Genomic DNA, 21,291 nt, shown 5'->3' with positions numbered 1-21,291 from the left:
GAGAGAAAGAGACAACATGTATGTGTGTGATTGAAAGCCTGTGTGTGTGTGCAAGTGTGAAAAGACAGACAGCATGTGTTTAAATGTATGATTAAGAGCCTATATAAGTGAGAGAGAAAAAGCATGTGAATATGTGCATGATTGAGAGCCTATGTAAGTGAGAGAGCATGTGTAGATGTGTGTGATTGAGAGCCAGTGTGAGAGAGAGCACTTGTGTGTGACAGAGAGAGGAGAAAGTTGCAAGCAAACCATCCCTCCTCCTTCAAATTCAAAACAATCTCAGGGCACCTAGATATCAAATGTTTCCAGGTATGCAGAGAAAAGCATTTTTTTATCCTTATTTTTCATTATTGGTTCTTTGTGTCTGCTATTTTGAAATATTTTATTGGTATCTAGACATTTTTTATATGAGTTTTTAATTACTGGATATTCCATTTTTCATCAGCTACTTTGAAATTGTTCTTTTTGTTTGTATGATTTTACTGCTAATGATTTTATATTTCTTGATTTGTTTTGAGGACTGGTAAAGTTTCTCTTCTTCCTTTGTTACACTGCATACAGTCTCTCTGGCTTGTTGTGGTTTCCAGTTTTTGTCTGCATGTTTCTCATTATGCTTTATGGTTTCTTTATTCTTTGTTAGGTGAGGGTCTGCACATGTGACTGAGGTGAGGTATCCTGCTGGCATTTCTGTGTAGGGCTCTACAGCAGCCTGGCTTGGTCTGTTTTCCTAATAGGAGGTGTATTGGTGTCTTAAGGCCTGGTGTAATATTTTCAGTGTTGCCTTTTCTTAGGTAAGGTGGTTACTGTTTGAGTGCTGGAAATTGATGCTGTTTTGTTAAGGGATATTTACTATTTATGCAATTTCTGTTCAGTCAGAGTACTTATTTTTTTCCCTTATGTCATTCTTAACAATAAAAATAATTCTGGGCCTTTGTTTTTTATTTCCGCCGTGAATTGTAATGAGCAGTGTGTCACACATGGGAGCGTGGTCTGTCAGGTGTGTCACGATGGGAAATAGGTTGAGAACCACTGGTTTAGATCATTTGATATGCCCAGTCAATTCATATAAAAAAATCTTTCAATTTTTTAATTATTTTCTTTCAAAAATAAAAGAAATATTTTATCATCCTTATTGTGTCAAATATTTTCTTTTACATTTCTTATTTTTTATTTACTTTCTCCTTTTTGTTCTTTTTCTGCCTTTGTTCTCTTAATCTTCTTCTTTTTCATACACTGTATTGTATTTTATTTCACTCATTTATAGGTTGCCTCCCTAGCCTTGAGAAAGTCATTCAAAGCACTGTGTAACATTTTAAAAAGAACTTTGTCACATGATGTACATAATATTTTCCACCTCTCCTGCCTTGTGCTGGCGTTTTTTTTTACATTTTCAGCACCTAAGAAACCCATTTGATGTCTTGAAGGCTCCATAAAAATCTACAGAGCTCCAGCAAAACCTGCTTCCCCAGTCTCCTTTCTTTCTTAGTCCTCCTGTCCCTCAGCCTCTCAACTCTTTACTCAATAACCAAAGGCCCTTAATGCTCCCCTGTGCAGAAGGTAAAGAATGAGTCGAGTCACAAAAGAGAGAAGGTTCTTCCTGCAGGATCAAGCTCCATCTACCCACCACATTACACCACAGTAAGTTGGAAGGCTAACAAAGTACATTACAATAATCAAGACTTCATCTGAGAAAGAGAAAGATTGTCATTGCTAGATGGGCCCCCAAAATAGGGAGCTCCTGTACAATGCGTCTTAATGAGCTGTAATGGGAAAAGTAGCTAATGCCATAAGGGAGCTGTACATAGGGTGAGTGGTGACACCTAGTGGCCATTGCTGAGCACTGCAAAATGATAAACCAGTCTGATATGATACCAGAACTCATTTATTAAAACTTTGGGCCAATGTTCTCCCCTCTGAAAATAAGATGTTTTTATTGATACATCTAGTACCATTTCTGCACTGAAGCAAAACATTAAGAAATGAACCCCATGGTACTATAATTTACATATTATCTATCTATTAGTCCTTTTAGCTCAATATTTTTCAAAATTAGGATCTATAAAATCTATTATGTGTGAAAGAAGTTGTATATGAAAGAATGGAGTGGAGGAGCAGCCTAGTGGCTAGAGCAGTGGGCTATGAACCAGGGAGACCACTGTTGCTCCTTATGACCTTTGGCAAGTCACTTTACCCTCCATTGCCTCAGGTGCAAACTTACAGGGTTAGTCATCAAAATGTGTTATGGTGTTAACACCATAATGGTTGTGATAATAATGCTAGTATGAATGCAAATTTTGGGAAGGGGTGGGATTAAGGTAATAGCATGCATTAATTGGGGAGAGAGAGAGAGAATATTGCTAAGGCCGGCATAGTAGTCAAGTGTTTATATCTCTATAGGAGAACCATCTAATAGCTCGAGGGAAGGTACTGATGAGGGTTTAGGGGTCAGTTTTTCATGTAGAGTGAGCATACGAACAGCACAGTACAGCTAGGTGAAGATCTGACGTCATTTGGAGTGAGGAAAGTCTCACAAAGTTGACATTTCTACTATGTTCGCTCACCCTAGCTTGATGGACTCTATAACAGGGTACCATCAAGCTAGGCCAAGATATCAGTACAAAATTCCATCTTTATGAGACTTTCTTCTCTCCCAATTTATTTATTTATTTATTTAACACTTTTAATATACCGACATTCGTGGAGCACATCAGGCCGGTTTACAAAAAACTTAGAAAGGCAGAAAATACAATGAACACGGTGGGGGAAGAGGGGGAGCAGACGAGAACAGGGGAGGAGCGAGGGTAGGGGCGAGAGCAGCTAGAAAAGATAGGGCAGCAGAGCGAAATGAGATAGGAACTCTAATGAACGGGAAGTAACGAGGACAATATACCGCAATTTCTTTAAAAAAAAAAAAAAATACAGGCAGAGTTAATTTACATCATGTCATCAAATCTTCATCGAGTTGTACTGTGCTGTTTGTACGTCTCTCTCTGCATGAAAAACTGGCCCCTAAACCCTACAACACCACCAACACCTCACCTCGAGCTATTAGATGGCCCTCCTATAGAGGTACAAATACTTGACTACTATGAGGATTTTATATATAGTCTCTCTCTCTCTCTCTCCATTTTGAATAGGGAAATACCTAGGCAGAATATAAAAAAAATACCTGGCAGAGGGTCAAAAGCACTATACGAAGCCCCTGGTAGTGAAACTGAGTGACATCACTAAGGCAGAGCTTTGGGGCTCCTGATGCCAACCTTAGTTTCTTCCCTAGACACCAACCCTGATGCCTGTTCTCATTGACATATTTGGATTTGTCTATATTTGCTTGTAGACTGCCATGGAAAGATAAGGATGAGCAGGCACAGCAGTTGGGGAGAGCCAAACCAACCAAGATCTGCCCCCTTTTCTCTTCCTTTCTATATGCCCTTCCCCCCATGCTGAAGAGCAGCATGAGAAGGAGAATGGGGGTGCCTCTGGCTGCATCCCCTCCTCCTCCTTTGCTGCTTGGCTTGACTGCTGCTTTGGACTGTATGCCTATACAGAGTCCTGTGCGGTTTAAATCAGCGGTTAGTCCCAGAGCTGCAGAAGTGGAGGATGCAGTTGACACACTGATGCTGTTTTCTTCCTACTGCCAAACAGTTGCTGCCTTCCAGATGTGGCCTTGGATCTCCTGCAGCAATTCTGTGGGAAGGGCCAGATTTTGGTTTGGCCATGGTCTCTGAGGCCCACCACCCTATGAAGCTGAGTATCCGTCATGGCAAAGAAAAATGTTTCTAGATACCATGCATTTGGTCTTATGGAAAAAAAACATGCCATGAAATTACCATCTGCAATACAAAAGCCCTTAAAACAGAGATTTTTTTTTTAGGGTCAGCTTAGTGACTCAGTGGCAGTGCTGTGCATCGCCATGTGGAGAATCCCTGGTTCAATTCTCAAATCAAGCACCCTAGATCAGGTACTGCAGTGGCAGTGTTCATAACCCCAGAGGTAGGGGGGCAAAGTTGTGATCATCATTGAGGCTGACATCATATGACTGAAATTAGATACAAGGTTCTGGAGGGAGCCGCTGGTGCACAGCTCCTGGCCTCAGGTCCATTGCTACAATGACCAGAGTGGGAAGGAAGGTTTATTAAAACAGAGGAAAAATCTCCAGGTAGTTGCAAATGAAGGTTCATGGTGCCAGGATCCTTCCAGCTATGCTGGAAGAAAAAGGAGGAAATATCAGGCCTCCCTCAAAATAAACCTGATAATTTTGTATACATAATTGCAGGCAATAATTTTATACAACCTATGTAGGTTATGGTTCACCTATGCAGGTAAGTTATGCCAATTTTCAAAGCAAACTTATGCGCATAATTTAGCTTTGAAAATTATCCCTAAAAACACGCACAAACTGCTCCAATGCTGCATATGAAGAGAAAGGCCTGATTGAGGGGGGCTGTATTAAGCTCCTCTCCTTCAGAAATCACTCAGCCAAAGATCGGGAGATTCTTCGCGGCGACTTCAACTAATATACAGGGAGATGTGGTCGTGTTGGGAACGGATGTAGAGCGAACACCGTCCCCTTTGACCCTGAATATCTTGTTGAGCCCTGGTGTGCCAAGCAGGCCTGCTCCACCAGGCCATGAGATGAGTGGAGATCAGGCAGATACAGCGGTTCTCCCGGGGATTTGTTGGGGAGATATGGCTGTCGAACTGCCGAATGAAGCCCTCCAAGAGACCTGAGGGATACGAGGAGCCGAGGATGTACTCCCCCGCGAGCATGTAAGTGCTGGGGATGGTGGCCTGGATTGCAAGTGCTGGGGATGGTGACCTGGATTGCAAACTGGTTGACGGACAGAAGACAATGTGTGATGGTTAATGGAACTTTCTCTGAAGAGAGAGTGGTTTTAAGTGGTGTACCGCGAGGATCGGTGTTGGGACCGGTCCTGTTCAATATCTTTGTGAGCGACATTGCGGACAGGATAGAAGGTAAGGTTTGTCTTTTTGCGGATGACACTAAGATCTGCAACAGAGTGGACATGCCGGAAGGAGTGGAGAGAATGAGACAGGATTTAAGGAAACTGGAAGAGTGGTCGAAGATATGGCAGCTGAGATTCAATGCCAAGAAGTGCAAAGTCATGCATATGGGGAGTGGAAATCCAAATGAACTGTATTCGATGGGGGGGAAAGGCTGATGTGCACGGAGCAGGAGAGAGACCTTGGGGTGATAGTGTCTAATGATATGAAGTCTGCGAAACAATGCGACAAGGCGATAGCAAAAGCCAGAAGAATGCTGGGCTGTATAGAGAGAGGAATATCGAGTAAGAAAAGGGAAGTGATTATCCCCTTGAACAGGTCCTTGGTGAGGCCTCACTTGGAGTACTGTGTTCAGTTCTGGAGACCGTATCTACAAAGACAAGATGGAAGTGGTACAGAGAAGGGCGACCAGGAAAGAGGAGGGTCTTCATCGGATGACATACGAGGAGAGATTGAAGAATCTAAATATGTACTCCCTGGAGGAAAGGAGGAGCAGGGGTGATATGATTCAGACTTTCAGATACTTGAAAAACTTTAATAATCCAAAGACAACGACAAACCTTTTCCATCAGAAAAAAATCAGCAGAACCAGAGGTCACGAGCTGAGGCTCCAGGGAGGAAGACTAAGAACCAATGTCGAGAAGTATTTCTTCACGGAAAGGGTGGTGGATGCCTGGAATGCCCTTCCGGAGGAAGCAGTGAAGTCTAAAACTGTGAAGGACTTCAAAGGGGCGTGGGATAAACACTGTGGATCCATCAAGTCTAGAGGGCGTGAATAAAGAGGAGGCAGCAAAACACTGCACGGAGCGGCAGTAGCCACAGAGGCATTCACTGAGCGGGATGCCAGTGGTTGGTGTTCCACCTTCACGGAGCGGAAGGATGGAGGGCTGCCATCTCCAAAAAAAAAAAAACCAACAAAAAAAAAACAGGGGTGGGTAAGAGTATGGGGCAGGGGTGTGGCCTGCTTGTTACAGCGGTTGCTACCCCTAATTGAGCTGGATGTTCACTTGGATGCAGATACGGCGCTGCTCTCTACATTGGTGGTGGGGTGGAGGGGAATTAGGGCTGGAGGGTACTGGAAGCCAATAGTAACAGGTGGGAGAGAGAAAAAGGGAAATAAAAAAATGGATAAAGTGCGTAGCTTGCTGGGCAGACTGGATGGGCCGTTTGGTCTTCTTCTGCCGTTATTTCTATGTTTCTATGATTATGGTCTCCACGACTCGATGGGAACATCGATAGAACCACCATTGTCTGTAGATATGGGAAATGGAGCAGGCATAACTTTGGGACTAGGAGGTGCAACTCCGGGAACTTTAGACTCTGTGATTAATACTCAGCCTCCTCCTGAAATGTCTCGTGCTACAATTTGGTCTGCTTTAAAATCTCTGAAGCTTCAATTCCTTCTTTATCAAAAATTACCTTGGAAACTAAAAATCAAGTGGTAATGAATGCAAATTTGATTTCCTCTTGTTATGAATCCTCCTGTAGCTGCTACAGGAGGCCTCTTACCTCTTTCCTGGAGGCCGCTCTGAAGCCGGGGTCTCGCCTATGAACTGTCCAGGATTTGCTCCAGGGCCTGGGAGGCCTTCGATGTCCTTGGGGCCTGCCTGAGGCATGCTCTGTTCTGCATGGACTTCCTGGTTTGGGCCACGCCCTTCTGCCTAGGGGCCGACCTGCAGCACTTCTCCTCAGTTATAGGGCCAGCCAGGTGTGACCCATCTGAACTCTTCCCAGGGAGTTGCCTTGTTCCTGGGCTACAAAAGGACTTCCCCTGCATTCAGGCTTGGCTTCGGCAAGGGGCTTGTTCTCTCAAGGACTTCCCATCTCCAGCTCCTGCCTGGCATTTCTGATTTTCATCCATGGATGTTCCGGTTCCGGTTCCAGTTCCAGTTCCGTGATGTCTTCAGTTCCACTTCGTGATGTCCAAATTCCTTGATGTCTTCTCCAAATGTTCATGATTCCTGATGTCTCCAAGAGGCACTGAGATTTGCCTGTTCCGCTACCCTCGTGGTCCATGACCAGCCCCGTGGGTCCGCCCTGTGGTGGGCTGTGTAGGGTGCCTGAGGGACATTGCTTGCCTTGTTGCTTCTTTTCTCCTGCAGCCAACTCCTCCAGAGGGCGTTTGGCTTGCCATCTTCCTGAACTGTGTCTTGAGTCCTTTCCTGTTTCAGCCGCTTGCCTGGACCTTGTCTCCAGTCGGCCACATCCAGTTCCGTAGTGGCTGGAGTCGCCTGCCGGTGGTTTGCTGAGCACTGCCTGGATTCTTCCTGTCTCGGCCTCGGAGGGCCTTTGGCTTGCTACCTTCCTGAACTGTGTCTTGAGTCCTTTCCTGGGTTCAGCCGCTTGCCCCGGACCTTGTCTCCAGTCGGCCACATCCAGTTCCGTGGTGGCTAGAGTTGCTTGCCGGTGGCTCTTTGCTGAGCACTGCCTGGACTCTCCCTTTCTGAACTGTGTCTTGAGTCCTCTCCTGGGTTCAGCTGCTTGCCCCGGACCTTGTCTCCAGTCGGCCACATCCAGTTCCGTGGTGGCTGGAGTCGCTTGCCGGTGGTTCTTCGCTGAGCACTGCCTGGACTCTCCCTTCCTGAACTGTGTCTTGAGTCCTCTCCTGGGTTCAGCTGCTTGCCCCAGACCTTGTCTCCAGCCAGCCACATCCAGTTCCATGGTGGCTGGAGTCGCCTGCCGGGGTTCTTTGCTGAGCTCTGCCTGGACTCTTCCTTGCTCCTAAAGTTCCAAGTCCTCGTCTTGTCTGACCCAGTCCCAAGTCGTCATGTCTGCTTCCAAGTCATCACGCCTACTCTAAGTTCTAAGGTCTTCCTTGCTTTTTTAAGCCTCTCAGACTTGGATGGTTTCACCATAAAGGCCACACACTCTCCTTGTTTCTGCTGGAGAGCTCCCAGTAACGCTTGACCTCTGTCAAGTGCAACAGATTGCCGAAGCCTCTCAAGGCTCTCCGGTCAAGCATAACATCTCTCAAACTAACAAAGTCGAAGTTTTGTAGCAGAGCCTGACTGCATCTGAAAAGATTCAGCATAACTTGGTGCAAGCTGAATTAATAAATAATAGAAAGTTGGAAAATATAGAGAACATTCTAAGTTCTGGATTTATCAAAATGCACTAAATATCGCATGCGATAGGAAAAGGGGCGTGTTTTATGGTAATAGGCTGTTTATCACAAAGTGCACTATCTTATTTTTCGCACTTTGCTGTAAATACCCAAATTGGGGCAATTCCTGCCAGAGAGAGGCTAGTTATAAGGCCCTCATATTAGGTAGGTATCCCACAGCCCGGATTCTCACTAACTCCCGAAAACGCGATCATATCACTCCCATCCTAAAAGATCTCCATTGGCTCCCCATCTCCTTCAGAATTCTATATAAAACCCTCACTATAATTCACAAAAACCTCCACAACCCAAACCATGCTTTGGCTAAACAACTCTCTATACTTCCATACCCCCACCAGACTCACCAGATCAGCTTACCCCGGCACCCTATTAATTCCCCCTGCTAAACTCACACACCTCAACTCCACCAAAGACAGAGCATTATCCATTTCTGGCCCCTATCACTGGAACTCAATGCCCCCTGATATACGACTTGAGCCCTGCATCCAGACCTTCAAGAAGAAATTAAAGACCTGGCTCTTTAAACAGGCCTTCATGTAACACCTCGCCACTCCCTCTTGCTAACATGTGACCATCTCCCCTGTACATAACCCCTCGAGTTACTTCTAGTATTTTTACTCCAGTTACTTTGTTTCTACTGCTTCACCCCCTCTTTGCCTATACTTCCTCCACTATCCTTTAACCTCTACTCATTGCCATATCAGTTTAATAAGTTATTTGTTATTATTGTTATTGTTTGTGATAATTGTGGGTGGATCCTTGGGCCAGTGGCAGATGACCACGCCCCCAGGGAAAGATCCCAAGAGGGGCCACCAGTCAGGCTCAGAGTTGGAAGACAGACACACACTAGATCTTTTATTAAACTGTATAGTGAACCACCAGAGGTGGCAGTAGTGAGCTGGAAGAGCCCAGCTGGGCTGTAGTCCCTCAGGCACTGGAACAGCGATCCCAGGATGGCTGAGCTGTAGAGAAACTGAATATAGTGAGTAGGCAGAGTATGCAGAGTTCAAGAAAGAGGCTAGAATGAAGTAGGTCCTTGAGGAGCGAGTATCTGGTTCCAGGGAAAGCTCTGAGAGAGAGATGGTAACTCACTGGTGTTGTAGGCAGCGGTGACTTCCTGGCAGAAGTAGTATTCGGTAGCAGGTCCGGGAACGTGGGCCCTCAAGGAGCGAGTACCGGTTCCAGACTGTGACCTGAAAAGCAAGAGAGAGAGCGAGGCCCCTGAGGAGTGGGTACCCCTGGTAAAGTCCGAGGAGGCAGAGTAGCAAGGTATGCAGAGAATGAATCCCATCCTCAGCGATGCCTGATGGAGGAAGCTAGGTAAACCATTGCTAACTCGAATAGTAGCAAAAACAAAGACCTTAAATATCCGGTGAAAATGATGTCATCTCAAGGGGACGCCCCTGAGGTTCACGCCACAGCTGGTACTTGAGTCAGGGCCGCGCCGCGTGTGCACCCTTAGGCTTCAGGAGAACATGGTAGAAGGCAGTGTCTAGCCGGTCCGGGGACACCGGAGGAGGTCGGCAAGATGACGCCGCGGCAGCCAAACTTCCATCAACCAAAGAGGGAGTCAGGTGGGCGGAGTGGAAACGTCGGGCAGCGACGGCCGCAACAATTATGTAACTTTCTACCCTGATTTTTTACATTTCCTCCTCTCTATCCGTTCTGTGTAAACCAATGTGATGTCCATACGAACTTCTGTATATAAAAGTGTTAAATAAATAAATAAAATAATAAATACCTCTATATGAGTCCCACCTAGTTACTCGAAGTGAGGTTTAGGTAGGAGTGTAGGGGTTAGGGGCCACTTTGACATTCAAAGTGAGATGTATGAACAGAACAGTGCTCTCTTGTGAAGATTTGATGACCTTTGCAGTGAGGAAATTCAACCAAAGATGAGATTTGTGCAATGTTCTCTCAACCAGGTAGAGAGTCCATCTCTCCAGCAGCTTAAAATGCTATTTGCGAAAACATCGCAAAGTGCGATAAAGCCATATCGCATGGCTTAACGCAAATGAAAAAAGTCAAGTTAAAGCTGTGTGATATGGCTTTGCAAATTGCGAAGCCAGCCCACTTGGCTCAAATCCCACCCCAAACTCCTCCCCTTTTCTTAATTTGCATCGCACCATGCGTTATGACGTTTTCGCATGCGTTAAAGGTGTTTTTGCATGCGTTAAAGGCGTTTTTTGCATGCAAAAATGCATTAACACAGGCGAAAATGCCATATAGCACTTTGATAAATGACCCCCTAAGATCCCATAGTCTAAGAATTCTAAATTTTCCTGTGATTAAGATGATATCTCCATTGGAACTCTTTAAAATATATATTTCTCAGGTTTTAAAGCTTCCAGATACAGCTATGCCAGTGATCACCAAAGCATCCTACTTGCCACAAGTTACAGAAACTAGCAAGGAAGCTGATGGACAATCATTAATGCTGGATATTTACGAGATTTTAGAGGCATCTCAAGAAACTACAATTGCTAGAAGAAGACCCCTTCTAATTTTGTTTGCTTTTCTTATGGACCAGAACAATAGGAAAATTAGACAATATTAATCTTTCCTCCACACAAGACGCAGAGGCTCATAGATTAAAATAACTGAAGAGGTAGCTAATAGAATCAATCCAATGCATACTAAGACTATTACATCAGACAAGAAATCAAATCCTTGGTATACAGATGAAATCAGATCAAATAAGAAAATGCTAAAAAAGAAAGAAGAAATTTGGAGAAGGACTAGATCTATTGAAGCACTAACTAATTATCGGGTATTCTTAGCACATTATAAAAAGACCATTGACTCAGCGAGAAAAAGAATACTGTGGTAAGACAATTAATAAATTTTCTAATAATAATAAGGCACTTTTCAATTTAGTACAGAAACTAACTTCTGACGTAACCCAGCCCACCCCAAATTTAGAAGAGTCACGATGTGACAAAACTGCTAGTTTTTTCAAAGAAAAAAATTGAGAAAATTCTAATGAGTTTTGATGTCTATTCAACAGAAAATCACTTTGAAAGCAAGAGACCATCAAAAATAGGCTAATTTTGATGAGATCTCTAGCACAGAAGTTGAACAACTATTGAGATCATTAAATCCAGCTAATCATCCGTTAGATGCAATTAGAACAACAGATCTGAAACTGATCTCTGAAGCTATTGTCCCAGTTAATACTAACATTATAAATAAGTCCCTAGTAGAAGGAACCTTACCTAACATCCTTAAAGGTGCAGTAGTATGACCCATCCTTAAGGAAAAATAATTTAGATCCCACGACGTTGAACAATTATCGACCTGTGTCAAATCTTTCGTTTTTAGCAAAGCTAATTGAAAAATCAGTTTTTAAACAATTATCTTTATTTTTGGATATTAATGATATTTAATACCCCTCACAATTTCGATTTAGATGTCATTTTAGTACTGAGACACTTCTTTTATCACTTTTGGATACATACAAGTGATGGATCATGGAAAGTCATATCCCCTAGTTCTTCTGGACTTATCGTCGGCTTTTGACACCATAAATCATCAAATTCTACTCCAGAGACTAATAGAAATCGGTATCACTGAGACAGTGTTTAAGGGCCTTATTTTCTAAGGCTATCGCAGGCTTGCACTAACAGCGCAAGCCTGCAATAGCTAGCGAAGGAGCGCATGCCTGCGCTACCTAAATTGGTGCAGAGTCGGCCCCGGAAGAGGAGGAGTCGGGGCGTCACCGGGGCCGACTCTGCGTGGACGGCGCAGACAGTGAAAAGGTAAGGAGCCTTTTTGCTGCCTATTTCGCACCCAATAACTACACCTTCTATGGTGTAGTTATTGGGCGCGATGCTGGCAGCAATCGCACTGCGGAGATGCGATCGCTGCCGGCTAGCGCAGGATCGCCCCCCCCCCCCCCCCCCCCGTTTCGGCCTCCCAACCCTCATTACCGCATTTTTCTAAATTACCCGCAGGCCTCCGATAGGTAGCCGCGCGTATCTTATAAAATCCGGGGTCGGCGCGCACAAGGGGGTGCACATTTGTGCAACCTGCGTGCGCCGAGCCCAGCGCGCGCTACCTGTTCCCTCCGAGGCCGCTCCGATTTCGGAGCAGGCTCAGAGACACTCAGGCTCGGAGACACTCAGACACTCAGGCTGACTAACAGTCAGTTAGTCAGCCTGAGTGACTCACTGCTCCCTTGATAAACAAATGTTGGTCCCTATTCAAACCCAATCACACTACCTCAACACCTTTCCAAGGTGAGTAACTGAGCTGAACTATCCAACTTTTTTACTTAGGTATACACTGCTCCTAGCTTATTTCTAGCTTCTGGCTACTTTTTGGGTTGGGTTTTCTTTTTGTGGGGTTTTTTTTTTTTCCAATGTGGATAAAGGTGAACCAGTAGATGTAGTATACTTGGATTTTCAGAAGGCGTTTAACAAAGTTCCTCATGAAAGGCTTCTAGGAAAAGTAAAAAGTCATGGGATAGGTGGCGATGTCCTTTCGCGGATTGCAAACGGGCTAAAAGACAGGAAACAGAGAGTAGGATTAAATGGACAATTTTCTCAGTGGAAGGGAGTGGGCAGTGAAGTGCCTCAGGGATCTGTATTGGGACCCTTACTTTTCAATATATTTATAAATGATCTGGAAAGAAATACGACGAGTGAGATAATCAAATTTGCAGATGATACATAATTGTTCAGAATAGTTAAATCACAAGCAGATTGTGATAAATTGCAAGAAGACCTTGTGAGACTGGAAAATTGGGCATCAAAATGGCAGATTAAATTTAATGTGGATAAGTGCAAGGTGATGCATATAGGGAAAAATAATCCATGCCATAGTTACACAATGTTAGGTTCCATATTAGGTGCTACAACCCAAGAAAGAGATCTAGGCGTCATAGTGGATAACACATTGAAATCGTTGGTTCAGTGTGCTGCGGCAGTCAAAAAAGCAAACAATGTTGGGAATTATTAGAAAGGGAATGGTGAATAAAATGGAAAATGTCATAATGCCTCTGTATTGCTTCATGGTGAGACCGCACCTTGAATACTGTGTACAATTCTGGTCGCCGCATCTCAAAAAAGGTATAATTGCGATGGAGAAGGTACAGAGAAGGGCTACCAAAATGATAAGGGGAATGGAACAGCTCCCCTATGAGGAAAGACTAAAGAGGTTAGGACTTTTCAGCTTGGAGAAGAGACGACTGAGGGGGGATATGATAGAGATGTTTAAAATCATGAGAGGTCTAGAACAGGTAGATGTGAATCGGTTATTTACTCTTTCAGATAATAGAAAGACTAGGGGGCACTCCATGAAGTTAGAATGTGGCACATTTAAAACTAATCGGAGAAAGTTCTTTTTTACTCAATGCACAATTAAACTCTGGAATTTGTTGCCAGAGGATGTGGTTAGTGCAGTTAGTATAGCTGTGTTTAAAAAAGGGTTGGATAAATTCTTGGAGGAGAAGTCCATTACCTGCTATTAAGTTCACTTAGAGAAAAGCCACTGCCATTAGCAATGGTAACATGGAATAGACTTAGTTTTTGGGTACTTGCCAGGTTCTTATGGCCTGGATTGGCCACTGTTAGAAACAGGATGCTGGGCTTGATGGACCCTTGGTCTGACCCAGTATGGCATGTTCTTATGTTCTTAAAACGTGGAGACGGACCAGGAGTCAGGGCAGGCGGAAAGCAACAGAGACCGAAGACAAGCCAGGAGTCAAGACAGGCAGCGAAGCAGGATTACCAGAGAACAAACTGAAGTCAGGAATCAGGAAGACAAGCCAAGATGAAGCAGGAACAGGAGCGGGTGAGGACAAAGCTGGAGACAGGAACAAGACTGGAACGGAGCAGGGGTCCGGGACAAGCTGGAACAGGCAACAGGAACAAGCGAGAGTGGAGACAGCAACTAGATTCTCCAAGGAGCGAACCTCATTGCAAGGAGAAGACTGAAGGCTGGTGCTGGTTTAAATATTGCCAGCGTCTGACATCACTCCAGAGGGCCGGGCTGTCCTTTCCCCCCCCCCCGCGGTCCCTTTAAATTACAGCCTCCTGCGCGCGCGCGCCTAGGAGGCGGAGCTGAAGGAGGAATTGCAGGAGTTCGGCGGCGTCTCCCTCGTGGAGGCACCGCCATGGAGAGGCTGAGCTGCGGCCCTAAAAGAGCAGGGGGCCGCTGGGAAACACCGCGGAGTTGGCCTGGAGGGAGGTAGGAGCCCAGCCGTGGAGTCCCGCGGCCGGGAATCATAACATCCTCTTCCGGGTGTTACAGAAGATGGGCTTTGGGTCAGCTTTCTGTCAGTGGATTACTGCCAACAGTGGATTACACCAACCCTAAGGCTTGTCTGAAAATCAATGGGGGCTATTCTGACTATTTTATGGTGGGAAGGGGGACCAGACAGGGATGCCCGTTATCGCCACTACTTTTTGCAATATTTCTTGAACCCTTAGCTACTATTATTAGAGGGGATCCTGGGGTATCGCGGTTTACCTTTTCTCAACACACTTTCAAATTATCCCTATTCGCAGATGATATCATGTTTACTATCACTGAACCACATCAATCTTTAAATGCTATAGAAAAGAATGTAAGGGAGTTCAGCACGGTCTCAGGGTTTAAGGTGAACTGGGAGAAATCAGAGATCCTAAATCTTACGTGTAGCCCTAAGACAGTACATACATTGAAACAACAACATCCTTTTCTGTGGGCTTGCCATAAAGTAAAATATTTGGGCATTTACTTATCCAACAACCCCAAAGAATTATTTCATTTGAATTACGCCCCCGCTTCTGAAGAAAGCGTTCACTGATTTGGATCTGTGGTGCAGATTTCATATATCTTGGCTAGGGCGAATAGCGACTATCAAAATGAATTTTCTATCAAAGCTATTATATCTTTTTCAATCCCTGCCTATACCTATCTCCAATGACATGCTTAAACAATGCCAAAGAAAGGTTTTCAGCTTCATATGGAAACGGAAGCCCCCTAGGGTCAGTAAACTGGTACTCTACCAAGGCAAAGGATTACCAGATCGGCCTGCCAACAAGTGGACCCTTGGCAATAAATTCTAATGTGGTGTTTAATTTGTTATCTTGCCCTTTATCAAAAGACGAGTTATGTGTCCTAGAGAAGGGTCTATCTTTTGTACCGACTGTAAAATGTAACCTTTTTGATTTACAGATACACACCTATATTGTTTCTTTAGGTCTTTAAAATTGAACCTATTTTTTGCAGACTCTCCACCCGTTCAGGACAGGTCTCTGGTTTACAATAAGTCTTGATGGATGCCTCCGGGACCCATAGATCCTCTGGTCCTAGCTTTTGAACATTTGGTTAATATGGATGTTCATACCCTTTGGTTGAAAAATAGATATGTTCGCTATAATCTTACTAAGAGTGAGAATCTGGCTATCAGTAATCTTGAACATGATTCGGATGTTGTGATTAAGTCTGCGGATAAAGGGGGAGTGATTGTGGTACAGGATAGAGGAGACTATGAAACTGAAGTTTTGCGGCAGTTGAATGATTCTTCTTTCTATTTGCCATTACCCGGGGATCCCACAGAGTGTCTACAAAATCAGATTAAGGCTATAGTACAGCAAGCTGTAGAGAGCAAAATGATAACGAACCGTGAGGGGAGATTTTTGTTAGTAGAATTTTCGATCACCCCGGTCTACTACACCCTCCCTAAGGTTCATAAAACACTGATTAAACCACCCAGATGACCCATCATGTCTGGTATAGGATCTATTTTGGAGCCCCTTTCCAAATTTGTGGATTTATTTCTGAAACCTTTCGTGCCCAAGATTAGATCTTATGTACGGGACTCGTCTCACCTCATTTCTATTTTGGAGGATTTGTGTGTACCACCAGGTCCATTTTTTTATGTGACATTGGACATGGTTTCTCTCTACTCAAATATTCCCCAAAACGAGGCACTGGTAGTGATTGAGGAGGTTTCGAACTCGCGTCCCTCTCCTCATCGGGTGTCAACTTCCTTTCTGGTAGAGCTGGCGGAGATAGCGCTAACAAATTTTTTTTTTTTCGTTTCAATAGTACTTCTGACCAACAAATAAAAGGCACAGCCATGGGGGCCACCATGGCCCCGAGCCTGGCGTGCCTGTATGTGTCCAAATTTGAAGAGACTTGTGTGTATCCAGCGGAGTGGTTTAGTTTTATTCACCTTTGGTTGCGTTTTATTGATGATGTTTTTATTATTTGGCTTGGAACAGACATACAGTTTTACATGTTTATGGACTGGCTCAATACACTTAATAAAAACCTATAGTTCAATTTCAGTATAGACCTATTGCAGATTTCCTTCTTGGATATCTTTATTTCATCTGAGGGTGGAAAGTTTTCTACTACTTTGTTTCGAAAGGATACTGACAGGAATACATTACTGTTCTTTAACAGTTGCCACCCAAGAACATTGAGGACTAACATACCAACAGGTCAGTTTTTAAGGCTACGACAGCTTTGTTCCTCATGTTCTGATTTTCTAGTCCAAGCTAAGGAGATGTCTGTCCGGTTTGTGGAGAGAGGGTACCCTATTAAAGTGATTAAAAAGGCTTTTAAGCATGCACTCTATGTGAACCGAGACTTGTTATCCCTTCCTCACACTCAGTCATAGGATAAAGGGAATAACTGTATACTACCTTTTTCTACCCTGAGTAGGGCTGTTACTGGCATAGTCCGTAAACATTGGCATGTGTTGTCTTTACAAATTGTGTTTCATGACCCATTGAGGTTCACATACCGTAGGGGCAGGAATCTTAGGGATAGACTAGTCCACACTGAATTTTTGACTGGGAGTATTCAGACCCGTTCGCTGGGACTCCACAGACCGTGTGGACACTGTACTATGTGTCGTCATACTGATACGCTGTCGTCCTTTGAGAACCCTGTAATGAAAAAAATGGTTCACTTGCGGGCTCTGTCAGATTGCATTACGCAAGGAGTGATATATGTGATAAAATGCCCATGCCCTTTGTTATATGTTGACAAAACTACCAGAATGGTGAAGACCCGCATTATTGAGCACTGTTCTAACATTAGGAACTCTCAGGAGAGTGAACCCCTAGTAGAACATTGGGAACATTTGTCACACTCCATCTCTGATCTTTTCTTCTTTGTGGTGGAAGTGGTCACACGCCCCTCCCGGGGCGGTGACTACTCAGAACACCTTGGTCGAAAAGAACAGAGATGGATCCACACATTAGACACTGTAATTCCGTCAGGTCTTAATAGAGAACTTGAATGGTATTTGTTCGTCTGATTGCGTTTGGCGCCTTGGGGTCGGCAGAGGGTTTTGATTGGTTCGCTTAAGTCTCGTGATTGGCTCTCCTCTACGCGCCTTGACTCCGCTATGTTTAAAGGTCAGTTTGAACATTGGTTAGGCGCACTCCCTGCCATGTCTGAAATATTTACATTAAGGTAGGAATTTTTTAATATTCTTGTCTGATTCTGGTCGACTGTCTTGTCCATTGTTTAATCTAGTCCCTGTATGTATGTATTTCTTTTTAGATTCCTTTTTGAAGCCCCATGTCCCTCCCGACGCAGCCTCGGCGAAACACGGGTCCGTGACAGGGGACCCCTGTGTAAAGTCTGTTGTTTGAAGCCAGTGGAGTTGCCGCATAATAATGTGATAATACAATAAATCTTTATTGAACTTCTTTGGGACTACTACATTCACTTGCACTGTTGTGTGGATATTACTTGCTTAAGTGCAGGTCTTGCTCTTGTTGCTGTTTGGGCTGGGTTTACCCAATCTTACTTGGTATTTTGTGGTGGCACAGCTAAAACCCTTAGTGCTATGACACTAAGTAAGAGAAGTCAAACACTGGGTGATTATAGAACAATCTATGTTGCCTATGATGCCCTTGGCAGCCTTACCATGGCAAACCAGGAAAACCTGGTGACCTTGTCCAAATATGCTCCCTCCCACAAGACACACTATGAATATGTGGGACAAATGGAAAACAAAATTAGTGGGGAATAAACTCTGCTATTTCCTAACTCATTTGTTCCACAACATAACCTTTCCACTGTGCCAACCGCTTTCCTCTCTCCTAGGCTGGAAAAAACAGGGTATTTGTCGCACTGAGCACATATAGGGGGGAGAAGACATAACGTCTTTTGATACGTTATGCCAGAAACACAAGCTAGTGCCATCAGACTACTTAACATATCTTCAAATTCGACATTTCTGGAAGGGCAACCAGGTAACACTCGCTCTCTCTCAGGGGAGATCTCTGTTCGAAGGTTATTGTTCGACACCAATATCCCTCAAAGGACTAATATCCAAGATATACAAATTACTTAACGTAAGACTTACCCATAAGCCGGCTCACTTGCGAGCATGGGCCAATGACCTCCATAGAGATTTTACGCAACGTGACTGGGACATGGTATTTGAATAAATCACTAAGATTTCTATATCATCTTTCTTGGTTGAAAATAGCTACAAACAATTATATAGACCCTGGTACGGTTAATGAAAATTCTACCCAATTCTGATGGTAATTGTTGGAGAGGCTGCGATACCTTGGGCACATATGTTCACATGTAGTGGTCAGGAGATTGTATAAACCCCTTGTGGAAACATATTGAAGATAATATTTTGAATATTTTAAATGCTAAAATACAACTAACGATGGAACTGGTTTTATTGAATGTCATTGACATGGAAGGATAGCTCAAACACATCCGTTTGTTCTTCAAATATGTGCTGCCGTGAGACTGGAAATAGCAAAATTGTGGAAAGTGCCACACTGCCTCACAATACCTCTAATACTGAGGAGGTTGAATTGTGTACGTACTATCAACAAGTTGATGGCTGAAAAACAGCATTCCTTGAACAAATTTCACTTGACATGGGATTCTTACCTTCGTTGGCAAGAAACAGGACTGTCGGAGGTCAATGCTATAAACTGATTGTACTCAGGAGCCTATACACAACACTGTTGTACAACATTTCTGATTCCATACATTTGTGTGTTTAATAGGAGAATATGTGCAGTTGGGAGGGAGGGGAGGGGTAAAGGGGCATCAAAACTCATGGTGAATAACGAGGCTGAGATTATAAAGTTGTTATGTATTATTTATTTTGTGTTGTACACCAATAAAAATGTTCATACGAAAAAAAAGAAACCCCAGGGTATGCAAATCTATCTCATGCATATTCATTGTGGATATCCTAAAAACCCAACTGGCTAGGTGTGCCTCCAGAAGAGGGTTGGGAAACACTACTCTAGGATACTCATATTTAGTTGCTTATGTCTCCTTTCATGGGGCTTTTGGTGCAGACTATATAAGCCATTTTGACTGCCTTTATCTATATCCTTTTGGAGAAACAGCCTTTAGAATTTAACACAATATAGCAGATAAAATCTCACCAGAGACTTTATGTAGAAAGATTTTGTGTCTTCTGTTTGTAGCCTGTGGGGTTAGAGAAAAGGAATTTAAAATTCTAAAAAAAAAGTGACAGGATTGGAGAATGTGTGGCTTCATTGTCTACATGTGTTGATTCCTTTGCAAGTAGGCAATCTATCAACTTAAGACTAAAACCAGGTGCTTTTAAATCAAGCTGCAAAGCACATCTAACGACATCTGTTTTTAACAATTCTTTTTCATGTCAAAATACCTAGAAAATGAGCTGGACCTTGGGAGAGGACTTGTGCCAAGCCACATCACCATGAAAATGTGTTCCAGTTCCTTGAACATCAACCACAAAATTACTAATTATAAACCATTTAAAATCAACAATTTGTAGTCTTCAGGTCACAGTGAATGTTCCAGAGATTCCCCCACTAGAAGTTATGAGAAGCAGATCCTTTTAGTTGTAAAAGGAACAGGCAAGAAGCAAGGCGTAAGAGATGACCTAAGGATAACACTTTGCTGATATTTCACTGCTCCTGTCATTATCTTCTGCTCAAATCCATTGACCAGTAAAGACATGTCACGAAAATATTTTCAGCCAGTCATGCATGATATCAGGGGAAATCAACTCTCTAAAGCCACAAACAGGTCTGGTTTTCAGGATATTCATCATGAATATGCATGAAATATATTTGTATTCACTACCTCCACTGAATGGAACTATATTTCCATGCATGTTTATGGTAGATATCCTGAAAACCAGATCCATTTTTGGCTCTTGAGTTGGTCATGCCTGCATTAGATATATTCATACATTTAGAACAGGTGAGAGGAATCTCCAATCCTCAGGGGCCACAAACCTTCCAGGTGTTCAGTATATCCCTAACAAATATGCATGAGACAAATTTGCATGCATATTGCCTCAACTGTATGCAAATAATTTAAACCTGTTACTGTGTTCAAATATCTCTCATTTCTGTAGATCAAGACAAGGGTGGGGAACAAGGTCACAAACCTGTCGGATTTTCAGGCTATCCCTAACAAATATGCATGAGATTATTTGCAGACAGTTGAGGCAATATGCATGCAAATTTGTCTCATGCATATTTGTTAGGGATAGCCTGAAAATCCGACAGGTTTGTGACCTTGTTCCCCACCCCTGTCTTGATCTACAGAAATGAGAGATATTTGAACACAGTAACCAGGTTCAAACCTTGATGACTGGCACTTCTGCTCACAAGTTTAAAACCTGTGTTAATTCAGCCCCATTTTGAGCCTTGGGAAATGAAGCATGGATTGAGTAGCTCTGTTTTCATCAAATGCAGATTGTAAATTCTGATGTGCTTTGCAAGACTTGCTGTATTGTGTGCTATTGATACAGTAACTTTCATGTGCAAATCTGGCAGAGTGAGGTAAGAGCCTAACCATAATGCCCTCACCCTAGATAGGTATTTATATCTCTATGGGAGGCCCACCTAGTAACTCGAGGTGAGGTTTAGGTATTAGTGTAGGGGTTAGGGGCCACTTTGACATTCAAAGTAAGATGTACAAACAGAACAGTGCTCTCTTGTGAAGATTTGATGACCCTCGGAGTGAGGAAACTCACCCAAAGATGAGATTTGTGCAATGTTCTCTCAACCTAGCTTGATGTTACCCAGGTAGAGAGTCCATCAAGTTCTCTCTCTCTCTCCCTCTCTCTCTCTCACAGTAAACATGGTCCCCCAGTGGTTGTATAGGTATTAGCGCAAATTGCAATAAACTGCCTATTACCATAAAACACG

At 43.6% G+C, this 21,291-nt stretch overlaps 1 long non-coding RNA gene across 1 annotated transcript in view; it reads left to right on the top strand.

Annotated features, from left to right (window-relative positions):
• LOC115089512 overlaps nt 1–17,733 on the top strand; it is a 91,889-nt gene extending 74,156 nt beyond the window's left edge. The window contains exon 4 of the long non-coding RNA XR_003856131.1: nt 17,657–17,733. This is a non-coding gene — a long non-coding RNA (uncharacterized LOC115089512). The remainder of the gene's footprint in view (nt 1–17,656) is intronic.
• The last annotated feature ends 3,558 nt before the right edge of the window (nt 17,734–21,291 follow it).

This window comes from Rhinatrema bivittatum, chromosome 4 (assembly GCF_901001135.1).
Source record: "Rhinatrema bivittatum chromosome 4, aRhiBiv1.1, whole genome shotgun sequence".
NCBI classification, from domain to species: Eukaryota; Metazoa; Chordata; class Amphibia; order Gymnophiona; family Rhinatrematidae; genus Rhinatrema; species Rhinatrema bivittatum.
This window is presented reverse-complemented; position numbering and strand designations above follow the sequence as displayed.